This window comes from Haliaeetus leucocephalus, unplaced genomic scaffold (assembly GCF_000737465.1).
Source record: "Haliaeetus leucocephalus isolate CR32 unplaced genomic scaffold, Haliaeetus_leucocephalus-4.0 Scaffold340, whole genome shotgun sequence".
Lineage (NCBI taxonomy): Eukaryota > Metazoa > Chordata > Aves > Accipitriformes > Accipitridae > Haliaeetus > Haliaeetus leucocephalus.
In genome coordinates, this window is record NW_010972776.1 from 3,656,967 (window position 1) to 3,678,130 (window position 21,164).

The following is a 21,164-nucleotide window of genomic DNA, read 5'->3' on the forward strand; positions in this document are numbered from 1 at the left end:
TGGGGGGGCACAAGGAGTTGGGAGGGGACACAGCCGGGACAGCTGACCCCGACTGACCCAAGGGACATCCCATTCCATATGACGTCATGCTCAGTATGTAAAGCTGGGGGAAGAAGAAGGAAGGGGGTTTTTTAGAGTGATGGCATTTGTCTTCCAAGTAACCATTACACGTGCTGGAGCTCTGCTTTCCTGGGGATGGCTGAACACCCGCCTGCCCATGGGAAGCGGGGAATGAATTCCTTGGTTCGCTTTGCTTGTGCACGCAGGTTTTACTTTACCTATTAAACTGTCTTTATCTCAGCCCACGAGTTTTTCTGGCTTGTACCCTTCTGATTCTCTCCCCCATCCCACTGTGAGGGAGGTGAGTGAGCGGCTGCGTGGGGCTTAGTTGCCAGCTGGGGTTAAACCACGACAGGGCTATGTCTCATGTTTCCAGTAGACGGTAGTCTCCAAAACTGTGCATCTGGCAGCTATCCCTTTTCATTTTATTAAAGAACACCTTTCCCTTTATTACTTAAAGGAAATGGGAATTTTGCATCATTTCTGTCAGCTGAGTGAAATATTTTCAGATGGCCAGAGACTACGGTAATGAAAGAATAACTATATTTATTTATTGTATTTCATTAGCAGAAAAGAGGTTTTATGCTGTTTAAATTAATCATTGCCAAAGGACTGGGTTACTCAGGATGTGAGGGGAGGAGAGCGAGCAGGTGCATAACACCTGAAACAGCAACAGGCCCTGGTGGTGGGGGGGGTCCTCCAGAGAGAGAACTTTTCCAACAATTAATCTGAAAGCATCCAGATGGAGAGTGCAAGGAATAAGAAAGAGAACTAAGGGTACGAAGCCGTACCATGCAGCGTGTATACAAAGTGTACGATAGGTGCCAACACTTCAAATATTCACCATGCTGTTTCTTTGACGTATCAATACTTGCATGTTAAAGATGTAATGAGAAAAAAGCAATTTTCTTCATGAATGTGCTCATGAATCTCCTCTTGAGATACATGAAAAACTCCCCAAATTGTAAGTAAAGTCAAGTTCCTTTTGGTATCTAAGTGTGTATATTAGAGACCCAGGGGTTATTTCATAAGCAGTGGATGCGGTAATACATGGGTTTAAAGGTTGCAGGGGTGTCTTTTTCCAAAAACCTTAATTGACATGCGCAGTACAAATGTTCACTGGAAAATTCAGAGATATTTTTACATTTTCTGTCCTCTGAGAATACTGAAAGATAACAAGCACAGTGCTCTATTCTGGGTAAAGGCTTTTTCCACAAGTTTTTTTGTTGTTGTTAAATTTAACCTGCGAGTGAGCTGACAACTGTTAAAAGGGTGGCTTAAGAGTATATGTGATCTTTCGTCAGTCAATCAGTCCAAAAACAACCCCACCCCAAACCCATGCAACTAAGGCAAACTCTTACTAACACTTAGATTCACAATATATGTAAATAGAAAGTCATGGTAAATCTTTAATTTTTGAAGTATCTAGACTCATAATCATTATGATTGTGTGTTTAACCATTGCTCAAACGATTATAAATACAAGGACAGTTATGCAAGAGATATTAATTAAGTATTCCAAGGTCACATCTTTTACATTAAGTTTATATTAGATCTTTATTTGCAGAATAAATTTTAAGAATGCATTTTTTCTGAAGAGTAAAGTACCTGCTTCATAATTATCTTGGCAGATGAACCAAGACAGTTTGTAACATTGATATATAATTTCTTAATATGTTTTATTTATTAGATTTCAGTGACTTTAATATATTGCTGTCTAAATACTACAAATTACGAGTCTATATAAACATGCTGAAATAATGAAATTTTCTTTACTAAAAAGGCTTTGGACAAATTTTTTTAATAAAGTATTCATGTAAGTTTGTGGAATAAAATGGGCAAATAAGAACAAGATAAGACAGAAATAAGGTAGCTACTTATTTGTCCAAAGTCAGGTTGTCTTTTCAGAGTTTACCATTTTCACTTTTCCTCCAGTACTGTGAATTGAGTCTTAGGTAGGTCCATCTTACTGAGCTGTATCAGATTTGAAAGGCATAAAAAGGGGAGAAAAATTGCTGATTGGCACCCAGTGACCTAAGAAAGCTTTTGGATTAGGTCAGGGAATCTTTTCCTTAGAGTTAGCACTTGTATTAAAACTGACCCTTTGAATTCTGTGATTCGTAATACCTCTGATGCAAAGTCATTAACCTGAAAACTGCAGTTGATGACATTCTTAATGTCTATGAGTTATTTAATAAGTTTGCCTTCAGTCCTCATTACGAGCAGTAAGATCTGAAAAATATGCATCCTGAAAGGTTGCTGAATGGTTTTCTCATGTTACAGAAATCCTTGAGGTTGCTGGGAATGCGCTGACAGGGCTTCAGCTTCCCCCTGCCTGTGCTCCGAGCCAGCCGTAAGCACCAAACCTGCTCCTGAGAAACTGTGTTTGTGCCCAAGTGTGTAACCATGCATACATGTAGGGAAGGAATAGGTTTTTCTCTGTTTGAACTCATCCAGTAAGTCTTAGACTGTCACCGCTTGAAATTTTTGTTTGTACAGACAGTAGATGTTACTGAAAAAAAGACATGTCGTTTCTAGCAAGGACAACAAAGACTACCATCAAACACTTCTCCACTAGGAAGCTACTTAGACGCCAGCAGTTTCTGCTTTCAGAACAGGTGTGTGTTATATAAAAAGACAGTTTTGGCATATTTCATGCATTGGATTTAAACCAAAGTCAATGGATAAAAATTTAAATTAATAACAAAAATTATTAATTGGTGATTTTGAAAGTTTTGCAATACTTGTGTCTGAGGAAGACCTTCAGGAAATTCGTAGAAGCTGCACTTCGTAAAATACAGGTTTCTTTTCTAGGGGTTACTAACAGTGAGCTACACTTCAGAGTTTGTCATGTTGCCCATAGATGGATGTTGCATATCACTGGAATACTGAGTGACACAGTCACATCCACGGCCCTGGCTCCAGAACCTTTGTTTTGGTCAAGAACAGAGAGGACCAGATATGCTCTTGGTTGTGACAGCAATGTGTGCTCCTGCTGTCAAAGAGCAAATCCAGCCTTTATGGCATCAGTTGACTTTGCTTTTTATAATCTGATTTCTGAAGAAGAGGACAACTCAAGAGCGCAGGTGCTTGCAAGGGGATGCTCTGCGCGTCCGTGCTCCTGGGCCAGCAGCCTTAGGAAAGTGTGAGTTATGGGAAGCCTTGGAGCATACCTAGCACAGGTGGATGGTATTTTGTGTGGCATTTTTACGTATTCAGGACTTTTTTCTAATTTGATCTTTTGAATATCTTAAGATCACTCTGTGGCGTGTCTGCCTTCTGTATAAAAGTCACAAAAGGTTTCTGGTGACGGGAAGGCTGAGGACAAAACCATACATTTATGTGCATCTCCAAAGTGTTTGTGTACATGCTGCATTAGAACAAATATTCCTGATAATAAAAAGTAACAAATCCTTAGTGGACATATCAAGTAGTGAGCTAACTTTGGACTGGAATTAGGAAAAGATAATCCTCTTGAAATAGATAGGTAGTCATGAAACCAGAATAAGTATGTTCTTCATTATATTTCAGACATTGCATTGAATTACATCGATAAAGTTACATGATATCTTGTTAGCAGAGGTGGTACGACCCATATACTGAACTTAGAAGCCACTGGGGCTGCAGAACATAAGGAGGTGCAGACCACAGCCAGCTCAGGCTGTAATTTCAAGGAAATCAGATTTCACGTTCGATTGTTGGGGCAGAGAGCACCACTACAGCACTTCTTACTGTGTTAGGTATTTGTTTATTATAGCCATATTTTTTTCTGAGGATGAACAGTTCTATTAGTAGCTTTTTCATATTATCAGCTGTACTTTGGAAATTAAGCATTGCACCTGAAAGAGTGGGAGGCCACAATAGCAAGCAATCAATATAATTTCAACTATTTTAAAACAAGCACTTTATTTTGAAGAAAAATGGCCCATTTTGAATTCTTCCAATGAAACTCCCTGTAGTTTTGACCAAGTTCAGTATTAATGTCGTGAAGTTCTTTAATGTTTCTTATTAATACAGTAGCAGTAGATACATGGGTGAGACCTTAAGAATCAGCCAGTGAATGAAATGCGTATTATGTGTGTTACGCAAAACCTTACTGTCCTCGCACAGAAAACCACACATACATAGAAATATGTCTGGAAACGTTGTTGTTGTTTTTCTAGTCTGTTTTCAAGTTTTTTATCATATTCATGTTATTATTCTATATATTCTCCATAAATGAATTTAGTGGGGAAAAAAATGTGTGGAATAATCAAGGAGTTGTCATGCTTCTAAGATGTCTCCCTGCTTTTCCTCTCAATTTACCTCAATCATAGGAGCAATTTATTTGCCCAAAGGGTAGACAAACCTTAAATGCCTGATTGTGAGATTATCATTATACAGTCATTATACAACCCAGTAAGTTGTGAAATAACAGAATGAGAATAACAAGGAAGACATAATCATTCTTAGAGTGATGGTAACATTTCGTAAGTACCTCTCCCAGCAAGCTGACCAGTGCTGGGAAGTGCCCACAAGAGAGGCTGGTGCCTGCCTGGTGCTTACATTTGCTGAAGATTTCCAGCTGTGAATATTCTTCTTGTAGCAGGTACTTAGGATTGATAAAAAGATGGAAGGAGAGACACCTGTGCCTTGCTGTATTTGGGATACCCCAGTCGTTGGGGTACTCTGTGGGAAGTAAACTTCCTTCTCAAAACTCCTCAATTTGTAGCACGAGATTGAATCTCCCCTCCTAAGTGAAGCCTCTTTCAGGCTGCTGTGTCTCCGCATTGCATCTAGCACACTATCTCCAGTTAAAGCTGTTCCACTTCATCTGAGTGATTAAATATTCATAAGAGCAGGCTCCTTAACTAGGTCCCTTGGCCTGCTGCATTATCAGCTATACTGTTGAGCTGCTTTGTGTCTTTTCTCCCCTTCCCAAACTCCTTTACTAAATAATCCCAAACCAATCATCTGATGGTTTGAAAACAGGACTCTTACCTGTCAAGTGGCCACAGCGTTTGGGGCTTATGAGACTATCGGCCAGGGAGTACTGTCATCCCTGGGCTCATGCTCTGTCTCAGATCCTTCAAATAGGACCCAAGGTAAGCTTCACAGCCAAAAATACACGTGGCCAGGGGGACCTTGGGCATAAATTTAGAGGGCTAAAGGCAGCTGTGAGATTGGCTGTTGGCTTTTTTAGTTATCTTGTCAACACATCTGTGCCCAGCATTTGGGCACAAGTGCCTTTGTAGCTTTAGCTTGAAGGATCAGACTTCTGAGAGTTTTTGAGGCATCACTCCTATTTCCATAATTGTGGTTCACCTGAATACCTGTGACAGTCAGCCCCTAAGTAACTGAAAGTAGAAGTTGGACTCCTAAGTAATTTGGAAATGTTGTTCATTTGTGATGTATTTGTAATGCTTAATCATGTTCATGACATCTGTTAAAAATACGTAGTTTTCCCAAAAGGTTGTATTGCACATACACAGGTTCACTTATACTGTAATCTTTTTAGCCATTAGAAGTCTGAAATTCAAGGTAAATGAGTACAAAGCTAGAAAGACAGTGATTATTCCAGTACAGAATTCCCCAGGCATGCTTCTTTGGTCGTGCTTGGCCTTTGCATGTTGTTTGGAAATAACTGACTTATTTTCTTCTTTTACTTTGTAGTCAGTGTGACAGTAGTTTCCAAAGCCAATTTTTCTTCTAGTTGACAGAATATGACAGGCTATAACAAGTAGTTTAATAAATGAAATTCTGCTTCCAGGTGTATTTTGAGGTGTTGTAATCTATAAAACATTGTATAGTTTTGAATCTGTCTATTTTATCCGTCACCTGGACTGCTGTGCAGTATTTTGATAGCTAGACTTGGCTTGCATGAATTTGCTGACATACCCATGGCTTATTCATGTGAGTGTTGTCAGTGAGGGGATACATAACTGTAAAATTCTTAATGACGGTTCAGTGGAGTGCCTCTTCTGGTGTTGCAGAAGATGCTTTTTTGATGTAGAATATGTTGGAGGATGGAGCATCTCTGGTGAATGGCTGAGCTGGAGCAGAAAATGGAATGTGCGTGTACACGTGTCTATTCACAGAGCTCAGAAAATATGAATTGCTCAGAAAATAACATGTTCTTTACACATCTGTAACCTTTGGAGACATTTTAGCTGCTGTCAATTAGAGATTGGCCTGTATTTATTATTGTTGCAGTTAGTTTCAAATACAGAGTAGATAATTTACTTCGATTTTACAAATGGAAATAAAGATAGAGAAATATAGAAACATAGAGATTGTCACATTCAAGAGCAGCCTCTTTAGCCTCTTCCGTGGGTTATTCCAGCTCTCCCTTAAAAATTTAGTAAAGGAAGAATAAAATTGAAGCATCTCTGATCAAAGATTTGACTCGTACCTTCACGATTCCGCAGTTGGTAGAATAAGAGAAGGTGATCTGGCCGGTTCACATCTCAGCCTTCAGAGAAGCAGCTTCGCTGGTTGTGCCCGCAGTGCAGCACATACCCTAAAGAAACTACTGCTAGCAAAGGAACCGCAGTGGTGCCGCCCAGTTGTGCAGTGCTACGGTGTTTGCCTGGAGGAATTAAGACATCAGGAATGGGGAATGCCTCGGTGGGAGCCTGACTGCTAGTATGGCTAAACCGCTTGTAGTGTACAGACTATCTCGCGTCTTCTGTGGCGCTGCGCTGTGTAATGTGGGAACATCCTGGCTGATAAGTAGCTGTAGCATAGATTTAGAATGTTTGCATCACTAAAATGAGACTGTTTATCTAAAAAGAAAGATTATAACAGAAGAAATCCAGAAGGCAAAATAATACATATTAAACCTTGTTTTCCAGGCTGTTGAATCAATTTATAGTAATATGTGAGTGAGCAGGAAGGTAACAGCATCTGGTAGCAATAAATGTTTCCTTTCCTGAGTTACCAAATTAGCTATGGGAAGGTGATTAGAAATAAAATATAATGATTTCTGATAGAAATAGGTAACACTGCATGGGCTTTGAGATAAGAACTTGACAAATGTGTAAAATAAATGCAAAACTGGTTTTGAAAAGGGGGGGAGATAACCATTTTCTATGGTGTGTGCCAAGATTTGTGCATTTCAAATGTTAGCAGTTGGCTTCTTTTCAAAACTGATAAATAATGATGTTTGTTGTGGAAACAATTATCCTAAAAATAATTTAAAAGGATTATATCCCCTTTTTGTTTGCCTATAAAGACCACATTCAATTTATATATAGACAGAAAGAGCTCCACTTGCATCTATAAAACAGTTCTTAAATCATTCTAAATTATTGATGTGCACAAAGAACTCTGTCTGCTTTTGTTTGAAGTTTTATTTCTGCGGCGTTGTGCTTTCTAATTGTACTTTCAACTACTATGACATCTGTTAGAGTTGTTTCAAAAACTTCCAATACTTTTCTTTTTTAATGATAGACAGTCTTTTCAAAGACAAACTGTCTTCATTTTGAGCAAGAAAAATAATTAGTTGAAAAAAGATCACTGATTTGGCCGGGGAACTCACCATTTTACATTTTTTTTTTTTTTTTTTACAAGTCGCTGTTTTATATGATTCCAGCACCTACTCAACAGAAAGCTGGCCAAGAAGAATTCATCTCTGCAGCAACTCAGAAACCATAGAGCATCAGCATATGTCCTTTGCTTCCCCGAGGAAATCCAGGACTTTATTCTACCAAAAAGAGTACCAAGAAAGCACTTCACAAACTGATAGTCTCTATATGTCTAACAGATGGAAAAGTAAGCTAGTATTCCAAGCTGCTATGCCCAACAATATAGCAAAAAAGCTCTGCAACTGGAGATTAGATTAATCCTTAAAAGTCTGCTTAGAAATCCTTTTTAATATAACTAGTGATATGAATATGTGGTGCAGCAGTAAACTTAGTTCTAATGATCTATGACATAATTGCAATCTTATCTTTTGCATAAAAATACAGGAGACATTTCAAGTATCCTAGATTAGGAAAGCACAATGTAAAGACATTACCTTGTCTTTTATTCAAAAGAGAGTATTTTTCCCCTTAAGGTAGAATAGGCTTTCAGCAGCTTTGAAAAATTTAAGTCCAGGACTCTGGTCCAGTTGTGGTACACCATAACTAACCTTTAAATTAGAAGTTGCCTAGAATTCATATAATAATTAATACAACGCTAGGGGGATTTAATTGACCACAAGATTAAACTATTAAGGGAAAAAATTTCATCCTAATTGAGAATTGAACCCTTACCCTTTATTCATTGAGTGTCTGCTCTGCCACTTGAGTCGTGAATTGGGGGTTAATTGACTGTCTAGAATCTCCCAAGGAGCAATTATTTCATATAATGGTGCTAACACATACTGTAGTAAGGCAATTTTTAATGGCATCCTTTTTTCCCCTGGATTTGGAGAGATTTCTTGAGGACAGCAAGAAAAGATGCTGGATGTAGGGAAGGGAAAAAAGATGTAAACAAAAAAGGACTTGGGGTTTCCTTTCAAGTGCCAATTGATGAAGATCAACAAACAGAAAAGGTATCGATGTGGGTTTGCAGTTAGAATAAGACCTCACCGATTTTTGGTTAAGAGACCCCCCTAATCTCTGTGTCCTGTGGGTCACACTCAAATCCCAGCACTCTTCCGTGTTTCTGTTAAGATGCAATAACAGTGGCCTGCAGTAAGATCTGCATCCTTCTGGCTGCGGTCAAAGGTTTTGAACTCCACTGAACGCATCTCAGTTTTGTTGGACGGACGATTAATTAGTTTTAGTCTATGAAGCATGTCCTGCTCTCCAGTTTAAATATTGATGGCTAGACTCTGTGAGAGTGTTGCACTCCATGGGACAGAAGGCAGTGTGAAGGGGCAGGGGTGTCCCCAGTGGCACAAAATCGCCTGTTGCCCTCAACCATTTTCATCTTGGCCGCTGTGACACTGAAGACGTGGGAGAATAAGAGGTGTGTCTGCCATGACCACTTGGGCAGTCCTGGACCAAAAGAGAGACTGTTTGACAGTCGTTAGCTGCTTAAGACAGCCGTGAATACTGCCTGGGCTAGACCAGCATTCGTCTGCTGCAGCATGGAGGCGGCTGTGAAAAAATAGTGTAGTGCTGACCCTTCCTGCTGCTTTTCAGGATGGGCACTGTAGTTTGTTTCTCCTATGCAATGAACGTATCCATGTTTTGAAAGAATATTGCTTCTAAGCCTGTGCATCAGGACTGAATGATTATCTTAAATCTTACCTTGGTGTAAGTGGTGGCAAGAATGGATGGTGTAAATTCTCTTCATATTTTTTTTTTCTTTCTGTACCGCTCTCTCATTGTATCTACTTTTTATTCTCCCTGTTCTCTATTTGATTTTTTTCACTATGTAATTTTGCTGCATATTTAAATGGCTTCTCTTTTTCAGTGTTTGTGGAATATGAATTCATTGATAAAAGTTCAAATTTGTGGCAAAGTTACAGTTCCCAGCTCAAGTTGTTATAAAGACTTAGGAATAACCTGCAAGTAATTTTACATAAACTACTATAAAAATCATAAAAAGAAGGGGCTAGGCATACTTACATTTTTAACATTTTGTATTTATTTGATTACATGGTAATTAATAAAATTGATTACTTCATAGTAGATTTTTCTGCTTCATTAGTGCAAATTTGCAGAACTTTTCTAATTACTATTCTCCTTTGAAGAATAAATAATAGAGATAATATCAAAACTTTTTAAATAAATGAAGACTTAGTTATGGATACAGCTAGGCATTTTATATTTAAGTATATTCTTGTTTTTAAATGTTTTTATAAAAGTGCCGTCTTTACAAATACTTGAAGAAACTGTCAGAATTAGGAGAAACTATTTTTGTGTGAAATTATCAAAGATAAAAGGAAACGCAGAAAAGTTTAGCTTCTTAAACTTTCATTTTGAAAATTAATTTTATATCCTATGGGCAAAAAGGGATGTCTTTGTAGGTAATTCATGCTTAAAAATATGTAAAGTCACTGTATGCTTAGCGAAGTCTGACAAGAGGTCTGAAAAGGAGGAGCACCCCATAGCATTAAGGGTGCTCAGAAGTAGAAGCATTTTAAATACCTTTTATGAACACACAGTTGTAACGTAGTGCTATTTAACCGTGTTAACATCAAAGAGGGGCTTTTGCAATGTTACCAGTAGTTCACTATGCATCTAGTAGGCAACAGATCTGAGCTATATGTTGCTCTGCTCTGGGGTACGGAGGAAGATAGCGCGTCGCAAGTGTGGTGTGTAGGAGTCCCCACAGAACGGTACCGTGCCGGCTCAGCCAGTACCCCCTTGTGCTTGCGCGCGAGTTCGCAGAGATGCGACGAATGGGACAGCTAAGGTGGACAGGACTCGCTTCTACCATAGCTCCTCGTTGCAGGGTGATGCGTTGCGTTCACAGCTTAACTTCTGTTTCACATTAAAACATATGTGCTCATATGCCTTTTGCTTACATTTGCATTCTGGTGAAATCCGGACCACCAGGCAGTGTACGATCACAGACCCATAGGTTTCTACTAGATAGTGCAAGGCAGTGCAGTCAATCGCACCGAAAGGCAAAAAGACACAGCATGAAAGCAGTGTTAGAAAGTCCAGGGGACTCCGTTACACATGCACTGAAGAACTGTTATTTTAAAGGTGACTTGTAGATACACACACATACTTTGTAACCTGCTTTATCCGCAAAGGAGATTTGAAAGATACTCTTGTGCTTATTTGGTAATACAGAAATATCAATAACATAATTTCTTAGACTTTCTTTTTTTGCTGGAGGTGTTTTAGAGAGCTGAAAGTGTGGAGAGGAGGCATGGCACAGACTGTCTTCAGCTGGAGAAACAGTGTTTGAGACTAAAAAAATTATTCTTTCGTCTTGCTTATAAACATTAGAGGTGAACAGGTAAAATAGGTATAACAAATACAAAAGAAAGAGGGTTTTACAGTGTAACTCAGATTTGAGTTGGGTTTTACAGTCACTCATGTTCATCTGGTCAGTAAAATCCTAGAGTGAAGACAGAGGAAACAAGATCTGATATTTCTAACATGAAAAATAAGCACAGTGTTTTCTGCAGTGTGAGGAAATAGTTGTCCCAGGTCCCGTAACAGTCTAGGCTACCAAAAGCTGCCACCATCTGAGGAGGATCATGCTCTGGTGAAGAGAGAGAGTAAGAAGGAACAGTATTTCCCGTTGCTTCTGCCTTGGGAAGGAAAAACATGGACATGTTCACAGTATGAACGAAGTGACAAAAGCAATATTTTACACTCCTAGTGTGATTCCTTTACTGTTCTCACCTAGTTCTAACTTCTCCCCTTTAAATACAATTCTGTTCCACAGTTTTCTCCACCTGCTATTTTTTAAAACTCACACATGTCCCCAGTCCACATACACCATCATTCTTCAGTTACGTTCTCTATCCATGTTTTACCCTGCCAATTCAAGCTCTATCCAGCACCCAGCTTGCTTGCCTGCCTGCCTTATTTTTTTTTCCTACAGGAAACAAATAAATCCATATATTGACATAGAAATCTCCAAGGTCAGAAACCTGTTCGGGTTTGGTGTGGGGTTTGGGTTGGTTTTTTTTTTAATTTTTTAATTCTTTTTAAATAAGTACCACACCCCAAGAAAATTTTAACACTGTTAATGACTTCTAAGTAAGTTAGATAAGTGTAATTGACCTTCTGTAATATAGCTGTCTGCAGTTGGTTCAGATCAACAAAAAGTCCAAAAGGCATCACGTAGATTGGTTATGTCAGAAATAGAAACTGCTGCTCTCAGAAATTCTGATTTTTTTCCAATACAGACCCACAGTTCCCAGGCCTGCTGTACAACTTTTACATGCCTTGGTGGCTTGATAGTTGTTGGCGATTTTTCATTCTGCATGTGCAAGTCTGGTGTGTAACCAACGGTGGTGCGTCGTCACTGCTCTTGCAGGAGTTAGTCCTGGCGTTACAAGCCATGTGAGGTACATCTGTGCCATCCCTCCCTTTCTCAAGTAGTTTATTTGTAATTGCATTGCAAAACCACGTCTTGTGCAAAGCCCCGTGGTAAAGGTCAGTTAGGTCTTAAGAGCAGTTGCCACTGAATCATTTGGATGGACTTGACCCTGAATCAAGGACTCTTATGTCATGGTAGAAACTGTGTAAATGTGAAGTAACTGCTTGGAGTAAGTGGAAGCCCTCTGTCTTGTTTCCTAGTAAGATCAGAAGCTATACATTGGAGGTATTCAGCATTGCTCAAGGAGTACTTTAAATTATGTTGTAATTACAGTCAATTCATTTCCCTTTGGAAGCTTGCCTTTAGATGGGCATGGTCTGGCAAGCTTCTCAGTCAGTTAACAAGCAAATAAAAACCCCAACAGCCACCTCCCCGTGCTGCCATAAAGAGGTCTATTCTGAAAGTTATGTGGAGCTGTGGAAGGCAGTTGTTCTGCTTCGAGCATGCCCTTGCGTGCAGCATTAGCCTTCACCTTTCTTTCACTGTTACTGGAGGAAGTAACTGATAGTGATCGACACGATTTCCTGGGCATAGTACATTCAGATTTTTATGATGATATTACCAGGACATATGTTTGTGGAAAGAAGATATATATATCTCTGTGTTTAGCCTCAGAATATAAACTCTGTAGAAATAGTATATTACCTGCATGAAACTGAAAATATGGGTGACATAGTGTGCAGGAATTGGGCCCAGCTTTGCTTACAAATCAGCTTGATGATGAGGCTGCAAAAGTTATATTTTCACTGCTTTCACATACTGAATTTATTAGCTTCTTGAAATTGATTTTGGATGCCTTTCATTTGCCATTGGGCTGAAGTCAAAAGCACAACGATGATACACCACATTTTGCTCACTCATCTTTTTATTGCCCAACTATTGTTATTGAGTAAAAGACATTCAGTGTGTTTCCCAAAGGAGACAGAAAGCACATTTCATTTTCTTTTTAATTGACGAAAGTTTAACTGAATGCAAGTCCTGCAATCCTCAACTTCAATATCCAGGTGGCAGTTCTAAAGGGGCAGAGGGGATGGGGACTGGGATTCAGTTTAGATCAGGGCTGAGAGCAGAAGCCAGAAGGGCTGTCAAACTTTGTACTGTTTTATTTGCTTGGAAGGAATGGTGCAAAGTTAATATCGATGCAGTGCTCCGAAAGTGTTCAAGTAGTTATCTCTGGGAAGGTAATGTGAACTCAGCAGTATCATTGCTTTGATCTTTGGTTAAAGTCTTACAAAACTAGATTGCTGTTTGATTGACAACCTTGTCAGAGAGTGAATGAAGACTGACACTCTAATATTGAAAACGCAGCGTTTACAAAACTTAAAGCCCGAGTTTTCTCATGACACTGCTTCTTTTGTGGAAGACTGAATTTCACATTTATTTTTAAATAAGTCTATACCTCGCTGTGTGCAGCTAAAACTTAGGATTTTAGACCACTGGCTCACAGATACTTCTTATCCTAATATCTGATGCAGGTGTGTTTATAGCAACTATAGTACTATCATAATGTATTTGAAGAAGTAGGAGTTACTATTTGAAGGCTTGAACATGGTGGTATTTATCACAACTCAATACCAAATAATGATTGATCCAACACGTGGGTGATCAATGCAGAGGTGGCAGACTGCAGCTTGATTTGGGTAGTGTATCTGGCAGTTTCTGAGTGGGTCTGATACAAGAGTTAAAGGGTTTCCACCATATAATCCTATCTTGAGGGGTTGTCTTCAGCTATTGCTTATTCCTTGAATTGTCCCTTTAGTACCCTCAAATGAACAGAGGCTACTAAAGGGGGAGTTAGTTTGTGGAGTAGATTTCTTCTTTCACGCCAGTAATCTGCTTAAGTGCCAGCCCTCTTCCAGTCATACCTTATTTCTTTCTAGCCAGTTTTAAAGTCCTGAGTTTGAAGTCTACCTTGCCTTCTCTGCCACTGCAGTCAGATTTTTCAGGCAGAGCTGGGCAGCCAGCTGTCGGTGGTGCTGCTTGAGCAGGGCGTTGGACGAGATGACCTCCAAAGCTCCCTTCCAACCTCAACCCTTCTGTGAGTCTGTGATGTTCTGCCCTCCTGACATAGCCTTGATGCAGTGTCTTCCCATCAAACTTGCCTTTCTGCTTTGGCAAGTCTCTGTCTTGGTCACATCAGTACGGTTGCTTCCAGCCCCGGTGTCAGCCTGCCGGTTAGTGCCAGGGCAGGCTCTTCTCCTGCTGTCACCAGGGCGAAGCCTTGAGATGTCACCTACCTATACTCTGTCCATCAAAGGCTGCACTCTATGTGTACTTTTCTACACTTTCCTCAATTTCTTCTTTAAATCAGACAAGATAATATATTTTGTTCAGCTAGCAAAAAAAAAAGGGGGGGCCTTAACTCCTACTCGTATTTTTATGTGAAATGACATTAACTGCCATGATTTAAGCAATGTGTAAGAATGAACCAGATTGTGTCTATTTCCAAATCAAAATACCTTAAGCAAGGAAATGTCTCCCCAAAATAATAATCCTATATCATCCAGAGGTGTTAGTGAAGAGACTCTATTTATATGATGCGGTTTAAAAATAGGCATGCAAAAGATTTTCACAGGAGGGGCTGATGAGCTGTGCTATAGGGCATGGGAACTACTTAAATTGGCTTTACTGTCAAAGCCAGGGTTTTCTGAGACTACATCATCAGTTTTTCCTGACCTTCTGATTCTCGATTTACTTCCGTATTGCTAAATTCTGAATGCAGTTCTTTCCTTACCTCTTAGGTCATATATGTTTTAGGAAAATATGTGTGTGTGTATAGCATTAAGTATCTATAGAAATGTGCATAAACACTTGCAAACTGCTATGTATGCAATGCAATATCATATCTTTACTAAAGTATCCTTTATGAAAAACTATTAATTAAAAGCCAAGATTAAAGCCACTTTCATCAGCAATGCAGCTTTGCTGAATAAACCTTACATTTGACCATATTTTCTTAGTGGACGTGTATAAGTCATGAGAATAATTACCATTTCATCATTTGAAGTCTGCGAATGAGTGATTTCAGAATGAAAAGCATATGTAGCTATGCTGATTATGCAAAATAAATTATTTTCAAACCCCACATTTATATTAGTACATTTTTTATTGTGTGGAAAATGCATGTCCACAAAAAAAAAAATGATCACCTAAATTTTGCTGTAAACATTTTTAAAATATATATCTGAAATTCTTTTTGGAAACGTCTACAGTCTGCTTCCATATTGCAACACATATGGTAAGAAAATCTTGCTTGCAAGCCAGTGACTGTTTTTAAACAGTTTTCAAAATTGCACTGAATAGTAGCTCATGTACAAAAATTGGTATGTTTTGTATTTTGTAACAAGCAGCTTAACATTTTCTAAGCTATGACAAATTTCTCCCTAGATAATTTTTAATGTAGTAATAGGATTAGTTTAGCTGTCCCTAATGTTTTTTTATGTACGTAGGCACTGGTGGTATATTAGGAGTACTTCTGAGTCATTCTGGTTCTGTCTTTTTTCTTTCTTTAGTCTTTAGAGGCCTCTGTGGACATAAAGGTTGTCGCTGTTGAAGGCTTTGTTCTGTTCTTTTTTTTTTCTCCTTTCTCTCACTACATATACATGTGTGTACATGACACGTAATGTAGGTATTTAGGAACCAATTCTGTTGCTATGATTTCGATAAAGCATTTCTGGAACTTGTTGTATTTCGATTAAAGATTTACAGCTCTCCTTTTGCCTCAAACCTCATTTTTAAAGGCCAGAAGAGAAAAGAGACCCCAAACCATAAACATGTGAAGTAAAATATCCATAGTACCTTCAGTTAATGGTATTTCCTTAAAGCAGATAAGTTACTGAGCCCCCTTTTAAAACAAGAGTGTTAATTTACTGTTTCCTTTCATCTGTTGAAATAATTACTTTTCTTTTTTGCCTTCAATAGTTTGTTCTGGTCGTTAACATTTCTGTAAAATTAAGTTTGAAAGGTGCTTTTAATGTTCAGATAGACTGCAGTGCACATTTGACTGTTAAAATCAACCTACTTAAGGCAGAACTAATGTTTAACACTCGCAGCTATTTGAAGTAGTTCACTGCCCAGTTTAATGGTGCTGCCAAGGGCAATGGTCACATTACTTGCTATTATATTTTGGGGGGTTTGTTGTGCTGGCAATAAAGACAATCCATAATATTTCTGAAAACATTGGCTTAGATCTTAAAGACATCATTTTTCTACTAACAAGCTATAAACTGTCATTTCTTGGGGAGTAGCGGGCAAGAAACACTAACCCCTGCTCTTGGCCACGTACTCCATTTAGGAGCTGTAGTTGCGTGCTACAACAGTAGCGTCGAATGACTTTTCCTGCAAGCTCTATTGAAAAAGACATAATCAAACCGTACAAAAAGCACAGCGATGGTCAACTGCAGTGGGAGAAGTGATCTTATGTAACGGGCATTGGATTTTTCATTTTGTATGGTATCAAGACAGTTTTAAGACATTCGCACTGGCAGGGGAAGAGCGACCCTGGGTAGCCCAGCCTGGCCTGATGGAAACTTGGTGCCGAAGGTGGGAGGGACACGGTGTGGAGACAAATGGGCTGCTGCACTGTGAACCATCTCACTTGCGGTCTTAGCCCGACCCGTAGCTTCTGTTTCGTTGCAGTTTTTGTGGATTTTGCTGGTTTAGTTGCTAACAAAAGTGGATGTCTCTGTCATGCACCCTTTGCGGTATAAAAATGCTCCTCCAACCTTGCATTGAGAATAGAACTTCCCGATGGCCAAAGTCACTTGAAGCCATTCTGCTAACCCTTCCTCAGTCTATGGATTTTAAAATGTAGGTCAAACAAGATTATTTCTGGGAATCTTCAGGCAAATAGTACAGAAGGAAACGAAAGCAGTTCTTTGTGTAGTGGGGTTGATGGAAACTTTGCTTGAGTCGTCAACAAGTCCAATGGGAAATGCATAGTGTAGGACAGCCCCGAGTAACCCACAACTGAAGGAGTGAATAGAGCATATACATCATATGTATTCCTATGTGAGGTCACGAATTTATAACAAAACGGCTGCTTTTTCTTCTTGGATAAGCAGGAGCAGACAGAGAATTTAAAGATTAAACAATACATCTTCTCAACCAGAAAAAAAATTATATATATTTACTAAATAGTGAGTAAAATTTTCCCCTTGGCTAGTCTAGGGCAATTTTACAAGCTTCAACAATGCTGAATGGATGTTATTGAGAAGTGAATTTGGCTCATTCTTTTTATGCTTTTAATAAATACCCAAGGGAAAGGCAGTTGTTCAAGGAAAATGAAATACAAATAAACATAGAATTTATTCTCAGTAGGCATTCTGGGGAACTTGGAGCTTGAGTTTTATGCCACGGGTTTTTTCCTGTTACTTGCAAGCAAAACTAAAATATTCATATAAGCTGTCAGTTCTCTAAAGTGAATTCATCCTTTTTAAAAAATAAAACAAAATATAGATTCAGTAGATAGAACAGAAACAATGTGAAACATAACAAATGACATTTCTGCTCAAAAGTACATCATTGTAATGGACCATATTATTCTGGACTGTGGATACAAATGATTTTTTTTTTCCCCACAGCAACCTGTAACAATTCTTGAGACACAATCATGCACAAAACATCATTTGCAATTATCGCAGTTTGCCATTTTCGTCTGCTCCATGCTTATTTCTCATTTGATTGATAATCCATGTACTTCAAGCTAATGAAGGTTCTTCATGCTGCCACTTAATAGGCATTACCAGTTTTTACAACCTAAATTTCAGGACAACATTGGCATTTTTTGTTTGAAGGAAAAAGAAAAAAAAATTTAGTAGCTTCACAGTGCATTTTTTCACATAGGTTCCTCAGGTGCCACAGAGAAATAGTCAGTGGAGAACGTTCATTGGTATAATGAAGAATTTAGACTATCGATTTCATTTCAGATTAATCGTTGCCCAAACTTTCAAACAGTCCTTCAAAAAAATCTGTGATTCCCCAAGTAGTGTCCTGTGGAGGGTCAGAGGCACCTTTTTCGGACCCACAATTATTTTGATTACCAATTACTTAATTTTCGGTACTGGTATTGGTAGTATTTCTGATATTGAAAAAAATTTTAGTTGCATGGTCTAATGTTGGTTTAAACAAATCATATGAAGAGACTTCTACGGTTCTAGACTGAATATCTAACTTAGATACCTTTGTCAGAAGCAATGCAGATTGATTTTAAGTCAGTATTTACTACTAGAGTATAAATCCAGACTTTATGCATCATAAAAGCAAGAACATATTGTACTGTTAGAGAATGACTGAGCTGCAAAGGTTCCACAGTACCTGAACAGAGATTGGCTCTTGAAAAACATGTATTTTATTTAATTTCTTGGAGGATATGTTGGGAAAATACCTTTCCAGGTAAGGTTCCTGTTTCATTAATACTTTGATGCACTGCTTGTTTTTCATCGGTTACAGACTTGCATGTTTGCATAAACCACCCAGAAATAGCTTCATCACCAGCATCATCACCTTGGGTTGCAGTAACCTTTGTGAAAACTTTAGAGCTCGAATGGCAGTGTGTACAGCATCAATACCTTTCAGAATTTTACAAAACTTGCTGATTAAATCTGATTTTAAGTACTACTTTCAGTCTAGAACCCTGCCTTTTTAATAATCAATTAAAACGTTGTTTCGTTGTGTTTATTCAGCATGTATAAAGCACTGCTTGACATGTATTAGACCTTACATAGCAGTACACAGCTGTAGCCCATCCAGCTTTTTCCAAATGAGTTTGCACAAGGAATAAAAGATTGCCATCTGAGCAACACTGGAGGGAGACAAAAGAAGACAAAAGGCAGTTAAGCACTACAAAAAAAGAAAAGACCCTGTTGAGATAGAAATTTCTGAGCAAATGCCTCAATTTCACAGGGAGATACTGTAGCAGGCAATGTACATTGATTTTAGCACATGAAGTACATTGCATTTGGGATTCATTAAGCTTCATTTTGTGCACTATCGTGAATGAGTATGTCAGCTACTCTCTCAAGTAATGCACAATTTCAAAGCAAGGAGGTAGAATAAACCAAAGGGAAAATATAATGTGCCCCACAAAGAGAGTAAGCCAGTTTTAAAAGGAAAACGCTTTGGTTGCTAAAAGCCATAAATCACAGTAGCAGTAATCAAAACGTAAACATTTTTGAAGGATTTTATGCTTACAGAGTTTTTAATATGACTTACAAACACCAGTAAGTTCATGCTCCTAGCTGACCGGGTGGGAATCCCACTACAAGGACAGATGCACTAATGGAGTGCAGAGCCTTATTTCTCTCATTTGGAAGAGAAAACGCAGACAACTGTCTGATACTTTTTAGTTATTCACTTTTTCACTGAATATGGGCAAGGTATTCCTGGTTTTGGTCACTGTTGGTTTTGCAACTTCTGTATTTGCAGCAGGAGGATGCTTAAGATGGTGCTATTTGCTCTCCCCTCTGGTTTTCTTTGGGAGCTACCTGCAGATCTCGCCGTGGCACTTCCCCACCTCTCCAGGCACCAGCTGCCAAATCTAGAAGCCACAGAAAGTGGTGCGTCCATGAAGTCGGATTTTTCAGGCACCCACCAAATCCAAGGCTGGGTTGAAATCTGTTTGTGAATGCGTAAGAGGTCTGGAGTACTGGGTTTCTTTGTAATTTCTTTTGGTTTGTTTTTTGTTGAGAAGCATGTAAGTCCAAGAGATTTATCCAAAAATCTGTTTAGTAGATTTTATTTAGTAATGATGATGCCAGTGGCATTGTTTGTCTTAGTCTGCTATAAATGATAGTGATTTAGAGGCAAAAGGTTCATGAAGTTTCTCTAAATTTTCCTAGAGTGATTGGTTTGCAATGCCAAATCACTAAAAGAATGGGATTGTATATGGCTGTGAGGAAAAAAAAAATAAAATCAATCTTCATTCTTCATTGCTCAGTTCTCCAGTTTTTGTGCTTTGTCTTCAGCAGATATTAGGCTGTTATTAATGAAATTAGCCTAAGCAACAGGGCTTTACTGCCAAACTTTGCTACATGCCGCATTCTGTAGCAGAGCATAACTTTATGCATCTTGCTGTTTCAGGTTGATGGCACAGGTGCTTGAGGTCTTGAGCAGAGCGAAGAGTAGAGGAAAACCGTTGACCAGTTGCTGGGAATTGTACTCCTGCACTGTACTAGTAACCTGTTAGAGGAAAACACAGGACCCTCGAATTAGCCTCTTGTGGTTTAAATACTGAATTTAACACTTTTTTTCCGAGTGATGTTTCGTCTCAGATATGTATTGGGAGTCACTGCTAACGAGGTGGTCACCGAAGAGGTGCTGCGCCGGTGAGGTGAGAGGCTTGGAGCCTGTGGCAGCCCAGCTCCTGCCGGCCCCGTGGCCGAACACGGCACTCGGCCTGATCCGAGGGAAGAATGCAGTAGATTAATGTCAGATAGCTGCTGCTTTCTGCAGGAAGTTTTCCTCTTTCTTTCCTTTCCCCAGTTTTTGATCTTTTAAAAGAGCATAGGATAAGTGACAGCAGTAGACTTAACAGTTATTAGGTTGCAAAGTAGTGGATGCGGACTACTTGGTGGTTAGCTTACATTTATACTCTGATCGCAGCTGCCGTTTGGGTCAGAAAGAGTTTTCCCTTTTGATAGATTGGCTGCATGCTAGGAAAACTTGTCTTTCCCCAGAGCATCATGTAATTATTTGGTGGCGAAGAGTTGTGCTACGTTGCTATGGACATGCGGCTCTCCACACCGAGAGCTGCTGTAATGCTGATATATATGAGTCTAATCATTCTGTCACTGAGATGTAATATCGATACGCCAGGACAACATTTCTATCAGATGGCCTATTACTTGCCTTCTTAGTTGAAGAGGGGAGGAGGACTGGGACAAGCCAAATTCGGACCATTTTTTAGCCAAACCCGTTCTTAGGGTTCCGAACAGAACCCTATCCGTTGCATTAGGGTTCGGTTCTGTGACCTTTAACATCTGCCGGAGATACCAGCACTATCTAAACGGCGGCACTTAGGAGTGCCGCCGCGCCCTGCGGGCTGGCTAAGCCCCAGGGTGGGAGATGGGCGCGCGTCTTGTTTTGTGCAGGACCCCGGTTGCTGCGGCAAAAGCCGGGCGGGC

At 39.2% G+C, this 21,164-nt stretch overlaps 1 protein-coding gene across 1 annotated transcript in view; it reads left to right on the forward strand.

Annotated features, from left to right (window-relative positions):
* Nucleotides 1–21,164, forward strand: part of DACH2 (dachshund family transcription factor 2) — a gene marked incomplete at its 5' end in the record, with an annotated part of 315,957 nt that overhangs the window by 262,728 nt on the left and 32,065 nt on the right. The window lies entirely within an intron of this gene.